Below are 10902 nucleotides of genomic sequence, written 5' to 3' on the forward strand. Positions count from 1 at the left end.
AAATCTGTTTCACACTTTAATTTGTAAAAGTAATAGAAAATATGAGTTTTCAGTGTATTTTCTATTTGTGAGATATTTACCAATATTTAAGGAGATATTTTATGGAACTTTCTTATTGAAATGTTGTCCTGTTTTCCCTGTTTTGTTTGGTTTGCATGCCTCAACATTCACATATACCCCCTTTCATAATTAAATTGAGCTTATCCCAGAGTTACTGCTGAAATCCGACTGCTCCTCATTTGCAGTACCATCTCCTGATGCCCTAATTTAAGGCAGTATGTCGGTGAAAAGCAAATTATTTTTTTAATAAAAATATAGGTAATGCCCCTGTGTTTTGTGTGAAATCTGAAAAAGTTAATCAGTAGAGTTTGTAGAGTTTTCCACTGTCATTAGTATGGAAAGCAGTAGAAAAAGGGTAATAAGGACATTTATGAATGAGTTTTTTGCAAGGTCTTAGAGGATGGGAGTAGTTTAGGTGAGATAAGCCATGAAGTATGGTGCCTTGCACAGGGAAAGGAATTCTCCTATAGAAAGAACTTTGCTTCTACTCCTGTTTCCATTACAGTCAATAGGAAAATTTGAAAATATCTGTCACCTTCATTGGAAATATGAAAAGGCCTATGAACACCTCTTCATTCACAGGAATGAAAAAAATGACATTGCTAAGACTTCCATTGACCTAACAAGTTATTTATTTGCCTCAGTGTTTTTTTGTAGAAATGACAGTATCGCAGTCTAAACCCTCATTCTGTGTGTACGTGCACATGTACTTATATATCTGTGAATAAATGCATTCAAATATACACATACCAGGCAGCAATACAAGCCAGCAGTGCTGAAACTGAATGCAACACAGACGTTCCTATGTTAATTGTTTATTCTGAGTTTGAAGCAAATGTATTGTAATATTCCCTTCAGCCATCAGCACTCTTACTCCTTTGTAATATAGAGCAGTGAAGGTCAGTGTTGATAAATTCTTAGCGTGTTTTGAAAAAGATTAATGCTTAGCAATGAACTCTGTATGAAAGGTTTCCTTTCAAACAACATCTTAGGTTCACTGATTCAGCGTAAAACATGAGCTTGTATCATAAAGGTCACAGTTAACACTGTACTTGGCTGCTGGGCCCCTGGTTTAATATAACCTGAATTAGATCCCTTTTTTTTCCCCATTACAGAAATATAAGACTAACCACCACTGTAGCAAGAAGTTTTTTCACCTATTATTCAGACACTGACAAGCATTAGATTCCTGGAGGGGTCCTTCGCATCGGCCACCCAACTGATAAGGAATTGTTTTATTTTATCTGTCGAATATGTGAAAAAGTGTGATGTGGCTAGAGTTCAACAAGGACTAAGTGTTTGGCTCCAAGGTAATGGGGAGCACCTCTCCCCATCTGGAATAAAGAGGTAATAAATAAATAAATAATAAGAGGTAATAAATAAAAAATAAGAGGTAATAAATAACTAACTCTCCTGGGTTTGGAATCTACAGGCAGTTCAAACCAGAGAAGAAGGAGGGACTCTTCTCAAACAAAGCTTTCTGGTTCAAGATGTTTCTTCTATTCTGCAAAGGACTGAAGCCCAAATCCCTCTGCTGACAGGCTAGGGGTAACTCCCAAGTTTCATCTTGCTAATTAGTTATTTGAAAGTGAGACATTCAAATCTGAACTAATCTAGCTAGCTTCCCTTTGTAGTTAGTGGTAAGAGGATGGGGGTTTCTGCTGATTATCCCAGACAGCTATTCTATGAGGTATCTCTGGATGTGTCTATTTCTCTATGGATTATAAAGTCAGCCTAGGGTGAGTACTATAGTCTTATAAATGAAGCTTTTAGTTGCCTGAGTTAGGACAGATGAATCCCCCTTCAAGTGTCTAACCTTAATGATAAAGTACCCTAATAGAGGGAATCTTGATTAAACCTGTTTCATTTTGAAGAAAAAAAAATGGCAAAGGAAAGATTTCTTTACTAGCTGATTAAGCCATAGAAAGCTGGAGTGTCACCCCAGTAAATGTTCTAATGCATATGTATATCAGGAAGAATAACACAAACAGGAGAGGGTGACAATGGCTCACTTCACAATATGCAAGAGCCCAACATGCCTAAGCCTGCGGGTGCCCACGAATCAAATCCAGTAAAGAAAGGATGATGTTGTAACTACTAAATTTAGTCACAAAAGGTATTTTTTCCCCTCATTATGCATAAATAGACTAGGTTCTAGACGTGTGAGTGGTAACAAAATCCTTATTTTTTTCCGTGTCTGCTGATGTTAAGATTTAAGTCAGACATCAGCTGCACTGTCAAGAATGTAAAGCTTCTGCCAATAATCAAGGCAGAAATTAAAACATTTATCTTTGAGAGATTTATGTTGCTAGGAGATTTAGGAGCTACAGAGATCATGTTGTGCTGTTGAAAACATAGCATTGAAAGGAGAGTATGTGGTAAAACAGATGGACACTAGGAGCTCCAAGGACCTTCTTGGCTTGTGGCATTTCAGCAAAAGACTCTATTGTACAGGAAGTGCAACCATAGTTTTAGCCCAGTGAGAAAGACTGTATTTTTTTTCCTTTAGTCTTTCATGTTTGATATGCAGAACTCTCCCAAAGGGTGAAAATGGTGTGTCAATTCTTAACAGAAACCTAGAATGATTTCTTACAGTCACTGAGCAAACATTTTGCTGTTCTTCAGCTTTTACACTGCAGTCAGTGCTGTGAGGTCTAAGGATCACATTGCCTAACTGTGGTCCCCAAGCACCAAGGGCCTAGTCATAGCTTTTCAAACAGACATGCTCTGTAGTCAATGGAGAGAGAGAGGGGGTCCTGCAGAGAATGATTCACCTGGCTAGCAAGCTACTTCTTCTCCAAATAGGTGTCCAATTGAGCTGGATAAATCACCCTCTGGAGAGGCTTATCTTATCCCTCTAAACCACAGAGGCAGCTTATATGATGAGCTGAGCTTGCATAGCTAGGCCTTGCAGTGGCTTAAAGGTAGATGAGATGAAACCCACTCGGCCTGTCCAGCATCCATGCAGTCTCTCTGCAAAGACAGGTCTTCACATTGACTCCATTTTTTGTTGATGTTGTTTGGGAAGATGTTTTGTTTGTTGTTGGGAGGAAGATGGGGAATGAGATTACAGTAGTTTTGGGGAGGGTTTTTTGATTTTTTTCCTAGAAAAATGTAAGTAAATAACTGTTTTAATAACTTTTCATCCTTTTATTTGATATGTTTTATTCACAAGAATATCCCTGATTTATTGGCAGTAGATAAGTGCTCACCTCTGTCTTCTAATATTAGATACGGTAACCTTCTCATCTTTCACTGTGTATTTCCTCCACTTCAGAAAGGCTACATCTAGACTACAGAGTGCCTGACTGCTTCCACGTTTCTATAAAGTCAAAAAGTAGATAATCTACTGAGACAATCAGCTTCCTAGAGAAACCATAAAAAATCCAAGAGACAGATACTATGCTACCAAATTCATAATAAAAATGGATTAATGTCAAAACACAGACTTTGAATGTGTATGTCCACAATAATGAGATCTGACAAAAAATGAAATTATGAATCTATGTCTAAACGGCTTTTCCACTTACTGTTACAGAAAACATAAATTATATACTTTGTAACCATCTGTAATGTCAGTATCAGCAGCTGCTCCCAATTTACTGTATAGTGCTATTGTACATATTATTTGCTTTGGAAATTACTTGCAGTTTCTAGAAGTACATCTTGACTGTTTATTCTTTTAAAAGCACTCAAAAAATTAACAAAGTTATTAGTTAGCAGGTATGACTCTACACTAACAGAATTTTTGTAATAGTCATTGCCTTTTTGCCGTCTTCCACCAATGTTTATTTAATATGTTAAGTACACAAGAGGGGTGTTTGAGTATGTGTATGTGTATGTGTTTAAATTTACACACTAGCGTATGCTGACAGTTTACTTTGCAGGTATTTGTGGAAACTGGTTGCTAATTACTTCTGTTAGTCTGAATTCACATCATTTAGATATACTCTTAGCATAATTTCCTAACTATGGAGAGTGCTGAAAAGAATAAAAATACTGAAGAGAGCAGATGTAAAACCTGTTTAGAAGATAATAATTCAGGGAAAGTTGAGCAGGAAGAAGGACATTACACTGAAAAAAGAAAATCCAGATATTTAAATTGTTAACTTCTTCAAAGTTCAAAGAGACAGAATTTTTTAGGTTTCTTTTAGGTATCAGTCATGTTGTCACATAGATTTTCATGGGAATGGGCCAGGCTAATACAGAGGTTAGAAGTGTGTTCTGCCCTGTTTCCTGGCTGTCATGAGCAAGGAAAACAAGCTTGTATTAAGTAAAAAGTCTAAGACACTCCTTACTGGAATGGTATGTTACTCATATAGTGTGTGATGGATAATGAAACATAATCTTGACTTTGAAATTCAGTAATTTTACTCCTTTATCAAGGAGTGTAGCATTAGGCTCTTGTTGTTTAACATAAAAATAACTCATGGAGTGGATAAATATCCAGCTGTTTTCCTGGAACATATCAAGAATGTTCATCAGAAACATACTTCTATACAGTGTCAGCCTTATATCTTTGCGGCTCTGCAGATGGTGGCTGCTTCAGACTGTTAAATATCAGACCTTCACATTCTTTCATTTTGTAGTCAGCAAGAAATATTATGCAAAAAGATCCTGTAATAGATGAGAGATCCTCAAAATGTTTGTTTCACTAAACTTTTAGAAAGTACAAAATTTAACTCACTGGAACCTTTTTGTAGTGTAATAATTTCTTCCTTTCTGCTTTGCTTTCATAAGGTAACTTTCTTCTGGAAATTTGATCATTTCCATTTACAGTGTTCTTCTCCCACCTCCTTTACCTCTCTTTTGTCCCTGTTCTCTTTTTTCTTTCCTTCCCCTATTTACTATCAGATTTTATTTCTCTTTTTCCCTTTTTCTCACATTCCAAGCTTAAGTTTTACATTTAATCTGTGAGTACACTTAAGGCTTAGGTATAGCTATAAAGAACTACTTTAAAGTTATTTATCAGCTAATGCAACCTTTCATAAATGATCTCCCAGAACTTTATAGAAATGAAGTACTTAGTGAGTTAATACTTGAAATCACTGTTCTCAGAAGGCTGAGAGGGTGTTATTTGTTTATTTGTTTATTTTCTTTCCTAAAGGAAAGCTTCCTGAGAGAAAAAGATCCACTGACTTTCAGCTGTGCTCTGAAGTTTCTTTGGCAGTTTTGGAAGTGTTTTCTTGTCTCCAGGGTTTCCAAGGTAATATATTTCACAAAGAATAAATGTATTACGGAAATATTAAACCAAAGAAGAAATAAGTGTTGATTGTTGCTCTTCAAACAAAATAGAAAAATAATAGGAGTAATTTGGGTGGGAGGAGGGTGAAGTTTAATTTTATCCTGAAGACAACTGGCATTTGCACTTCCTTTTGCCCTTCTCAGAATTTTGGTAATTTAAGCTATCATTGGTTTTCAGGAGAAACCAAGGTGATTCTAACTGCCACTCCCGTACTTCCCCTCTGTTTCATGCATTATCCCCAACAGCAAGAATGAAAGAAAGAAAAAAAAACAAAACCAACACAACACCACACAGAATAAAATCTGAAATAAATATTATAAATATTTAGTTGGAAAATACGTAGGTAATATACATGGTGAAAAGTATATTTCTTTGTTTTGATAAGATGGAAGGGTATTCTAAAGGAGACAAAAAACAACAGAGCCATAAAAATTATTTTCTACTGGTGTTAAATATATAAAGAAAACCTGAAATACCAGAAATATTGGCATTCAAATATCACCAGAGGAAAATGAAATAAGGTCAAATGAAATAGGATGTTCCTTTTTATAGTTATAAATATTAGCCTGTTCTGCCTCACAATGGACATGCATCTGAAAAGTGTTAGTATCTGGGACTGGGCTCGGTAGTTTTTGCTGTTTCTCCTCTCTCCCAGCCTCTCCATGACCTTCAGCAAGCCCTTCATGCTCCCTATCAGTAAAACAGAGACAATGATATTTAGAGAAGAAATCTGCAGCTACAGCACTTCAGCTGCCGATCTCACCCTAAGAAGGATTCCCAGGCTGCTAGTGATTATAACTGTGGGAACACATTTCTGGTAATGACACCACTATGGTGAAAAATAAAGCTCACCTCCTGTCCTTAAAGTTCCTGTGCACGTCCCTTTTTGCAAGAGGTGTTAACAGCAGAGTCCTAGCTATGATCTGTCTCTGTTTATTGCTCTCCAAAATCCACTTGCAGCTGGATACAGACTTCCTGTCTAAGAACCCTGTGTGGGGGCAGAGTGTGATACCGAACTGTCATCGTGTTCCTTTTGCGGGAGTGTGGCATCCGGATGGTGTCTTGGCAGTTGTCCTCTGTGTGTGTGCGCGCGCACGTGTGTGCATGCACATGTGCAATTTGATTCCTTGCTCCTTTACGGCTTGTGCAGTCACTTCCTTTTGTGTAAAGAGAAAGCAGAGTGGGGAAAATTTGCTGTGGCTATATTTTTTCTATAGGTGGAAATGACCCTATGTAAAGCAAGGCAAAGGCAAAGTCAGGACAGATGCTCAGAAGTGTTTCATGGAGCCAGCCACTGTCCAAGGTAGGTGTATGAACAGCGTACTTCACACAAGTGTTGAGGTTTTGCTTTCAGGACACTGCTTTTTTGAGCCCTTGCACTGCTACAAGCCTGCTGGCTTCAAAACGCTGCTGCCATTTTTTGTCCTGGCTGGAACCAGAGGATGAAGGCTTATTCCAGGCTATCTGCAAGAGCCTTCACTGTTTGTTTTTTTTTGTAGGTTTTATTAAAGCTAATCTAAAGTGAAAATTAAAGATGCACACTTATGCGGATGATCTCTATTACTCCGTTTAGTAAAATGTAAAAATGTTCTAAAGAAACTAAAAACTTTATAAAGGACAACAATGAAAAGTGTCAGCCTTTTAAATGGCTAATTTACTAGCTGCTGCTCCAAGATTTTTACATCACACTTTGAAGTACTGTCTCCTACAAACGCTGCAAAGAATCAAGGAAAGAGTAAAACAAATGAGATACACATACAGTTTTGAAAATTAACCATGAAGAAAATGCCAGGATTCTTGATGACTGAGCTAATTAACAGGGGATGAAACGAAAGATGACAAGATAGAAAAAGCTGTGTCAGAGACTTAGTGTCACAGTACATTGCTTAGCTAAGCAAAACCCATTTTCAATGGCATAGTGAACATTAACATGCCTTTAAAAAAAAAATAAATTTCTGAAGCACAAGAATGTTCTCAGTAATAAATATCATAGGTGCCATTTGCTTCAGTCTTCAAATACTCTTTTCAAAAACTAAGTTTTTCAGGAAACTGAAAGCATTAAGTACTCTAATACAGCACAAAAGCATGTTAGTTTATAAGAAAAATAAATAAATAAATAAATAGGAGTGTCCCAACACTAAGTTGTCACACAAGTTCCACTGCTGCTATACAATGCCTTCATTGAACTGAACTTGAACTGGTAACTTCTAGTAGAGAATGTTTATGAGGTCAAAATTAAATGTATTCATCTTTAATTTAAATTCTGTGCAACTGATATTTTTTGCCAAAAGTTCTTCTTCAGCCTTTTCACTCTGCATCTTAAAACTTGTTCTAGAAAAGCTTCTATCTTTATCCTCCTCTTCAGTTCCCATTCAGCTACCAGTGACATCCTTAAAATCTACTCTCTGCTGCCTAACTCTGATAGTCCCTGCACACACAAGGTGCTGAAGCTGGATCCTGTCAGGAGTTAATTAGTTGCTTGAAGCTCTTGTTCAAGTAAAAATTCCTGAGAGTTTCAAACTCTGCCAGGAGAAAACCTTTCTTATTAGAAAAGCATGATCCTTTAGTATCAGAGCATGAAAAAAAACCCCAACCAACCAAACAAAAAAACGCAAAAAAAACCCCAACCAAAACAAAACCAAAAAAAAAACCACCCAAAAAACTGGCAGATTACACAGTAGAACAGACCTGGATATATACATTGTGTGAGTGGTTACCAGACAATGCAGCATATTTTTCTCTCTCCTCCAATAAGTAAAATTTATTTATATATGACGGAGTAGCTCCAAAATAAGTTTTAGAGAGACTGATTTGTACCAGAGTAGCCAACAGAGCTACTGCTGTGTGATGGAGGACAGTAAAATATAAAATAGTCAGGATCAAAAAATTCCTCCTTTATCTTACTGGTAATAAAGATGTTCTTGAAGGATGTAGAAAATTAATTTATATCACTTCTCTGCATTCAACACCATATAGATGATTTAAATTTCCTACAGCACTGCTGGGTAACCTACCAAGCCACTAACTATTCCCTCCCTATTTAGATTGTTTGGTTTGTGCTTTTGTCTTTTCTCAAAGGAAAGGGAGTAAAAGAAATGCCTTGCCTTAACAGGGAACTTTGAGCAAGAGCTTAATTCCAGATTAATGATCATAGTTCAAGAACCCAAAGGAAGGAAGTTACATATAATTTCAGAGATACTTACTCATCTCTGGCTACTTTTACTGAGTAATTCCCAGCCCTTCCTTTGCACATCAATAATAACTAGCTCAAATAGTTCCTTGCTGAGTTAGCTTCTAAAAACTTATTCCTCAGGCATCTAAATCTGATCAACGAATCTAGAGTTAACTAAAGATTAGGCATGAGTTATTGTAGTCACTAAATATGTTTGATGATCGATTCTTAAATCACAAGCTCAAAAACCCCAAACTCCTCCACAAGGACCCTCACCTAAACCCAAGAAAACAGGGAAAAGGACACCCTAGGGACTCACCTAAGGAGGACTCACCATGCAATGTGAACACCTCTGGATGTCTTATTTATGCAGTGCTGAGGAAAATTAACCCTCACTCCAAATCCTGAAGCTGAGGTAATGAACTTGGAGGCATCAACTATTTGCTTGGCCCTGTTTTTAATAGCACTGTAGTTAAAAGTATTTTCAGCCTAGGGGAACCCTTGGTAAATGCACTAGAAGAAGACCTCATTCTTTATCCCTTACAAATATGAAATGGCAGGGCAGGATAACATGCTGCTTTGCTTCTGTTCAGAAAGGAGGAGTTCACACTAGAAGGATATGTGATACAGTTTGACAGATAAGTACTACACTGTTTAAATAGTCTATTTCTTTCTTTGCTGCAAAAGTCTCAAAAGGGTGGATACCTCGCCCCTGCAATAGTAACACCGTGGTTGTGAGGCTCCTTGCAAGGCAGGCGGAGTCCTGAGTTCATTGTACTGCACGAGTTCAGTGTTCAGTAGGAGCTGTACTAAACCAATTCTGCATTTGAAAATCCATCCTATTTAGTATGTGCCAAACCAAGATGAATATTTTCAAATATGTTCTATTTACATTAAGAAATAAACCACAACATTTTAAGACAGGGCAAAGTCAAGTTGCATTTCAAAGTGTTATTCAAATACATAACAGAAAACAAAAAGAAAACAGAAATTTATAATTTATGAAACATAAGCCATACTACAATATCTATCGTGTGAAAAGAACATTTGCATATTTCTTCAGTGCTGTATGCAAGAAAGATTTACTAGGACATGTAAGGAAATGTACTACATGATACTGAAATTAACTTTTCCCCCCAATAGTTGGGTTTTATAGAAATGTACCAGCTGCTGAGGCTGGCAGACTTTTTTTAAATTCCATGCTTGCAATTTAGAAATATTTTTGGGGGGGAAATAATTGAAAGTATGACAGTTTGTCTACAAATATGTCACTATCTGTTTACTTCACCGTGTTCCAATTGGATTAGTTCCTTATTCAGGTAGAAGAAGCTGAATCAGCCATTGCAGATTCCCTGCTGCCTGGTCTGCCTCTGCAGCCTGGAAAGGACCCCTCCTGCTACCAAGGAAAGCAGGGAGTGAAAACCCAAATACCGTGCCCTTGACTTGGTTATGGAAAAAACAGGTTAGTAATAAATTAAAGGGGCTTCTGTGGAGACAGCTGTTAGCTGTATGCATCAAGTTACCCATTTTCTGCACAATAGCTTGTGTAGGTGTCAGAGGAATCTCAATAGTTCACTAATTACTGGAAAACTCTTGGAGTCAAATGTTTGGCTGAATGATGGCTGGATGTTTTTTGAGTCTGCTTTTCCCTCTGCAAACAGCTGATGCCTGCATTAAGCTAAGATCAAATGAAAAATGTATTCAGCATTTCAGAGATACCCAGAAGCAAAATAACAGTATCAGGAGCTAAGCTTCCTCATGCTTCTTTTGTATATGTCAACTTATATTATCCTGTGCGATGTATCATCCTTCCCAGTGTACTTAATATTATAATGAAGAGGACCATTAATATGGAAAGTCACAAAACTATTTCTTTCATATGCAAAATAAATTGCATGCAACCACACCTCTGACCTGAACTTTTGAACCTGGAAGCTGTAAAGTTTGCTTTTTATACATTGCAGAGAGTTTTGACAGGGCCTACTACTGTATTTTCCTGACAAATGAAAAATATCCCTGTTCATAACCTGAAACAGCCAAACTAAAGCAGTGATAACTGAATCACTGAAGGTATATAAGACCTCTTCCTAAAATGTTTGTTCTTATTTCTTTTAGTATGAAAGTGCAGTACAGAAGTGGCAAACTCAAAAGAAATATTCTCTAATATCCTAGGAGGGATAAATCTTACTGTGAAAAAAAAAAAAAATATCTCTCTTACTCTTTCTTTTTCTCTAACTCTCTCTAAGGTACAAATCCTCTTATTTCTCTAGCTGTGATTTCTGTTTTGTCTCTTTTGTATTGATATCTCCATTTTATTGTGGTTTTTTTGTTTGTTTGCAGGAGGGGAGGGGAAGGGAAGGGAAGGGCAGGGAAGGGAAGGGAAGGGAAGGGAAGGGAAGAAAAAAAAAGGAAAGAAAAAACAAGT

Source organism: Charadrius vociferus, unplaced genomic scaffold, assembly GCF_000708025.1.
Source record: "Charadrius vociferus isolate BGI_N301 unplaced genomic scaffold, ASM70802v2 scaffold166, whole genome shotgun sequence".
In the NCBI taxonomy this organism is placed as follows: domain Eukaryota; kingdom Metazoa; phylum Chordata; class Aves; order Charadriiformes; family Charadriidae; genus Charadrius; species Charadrius vociferus.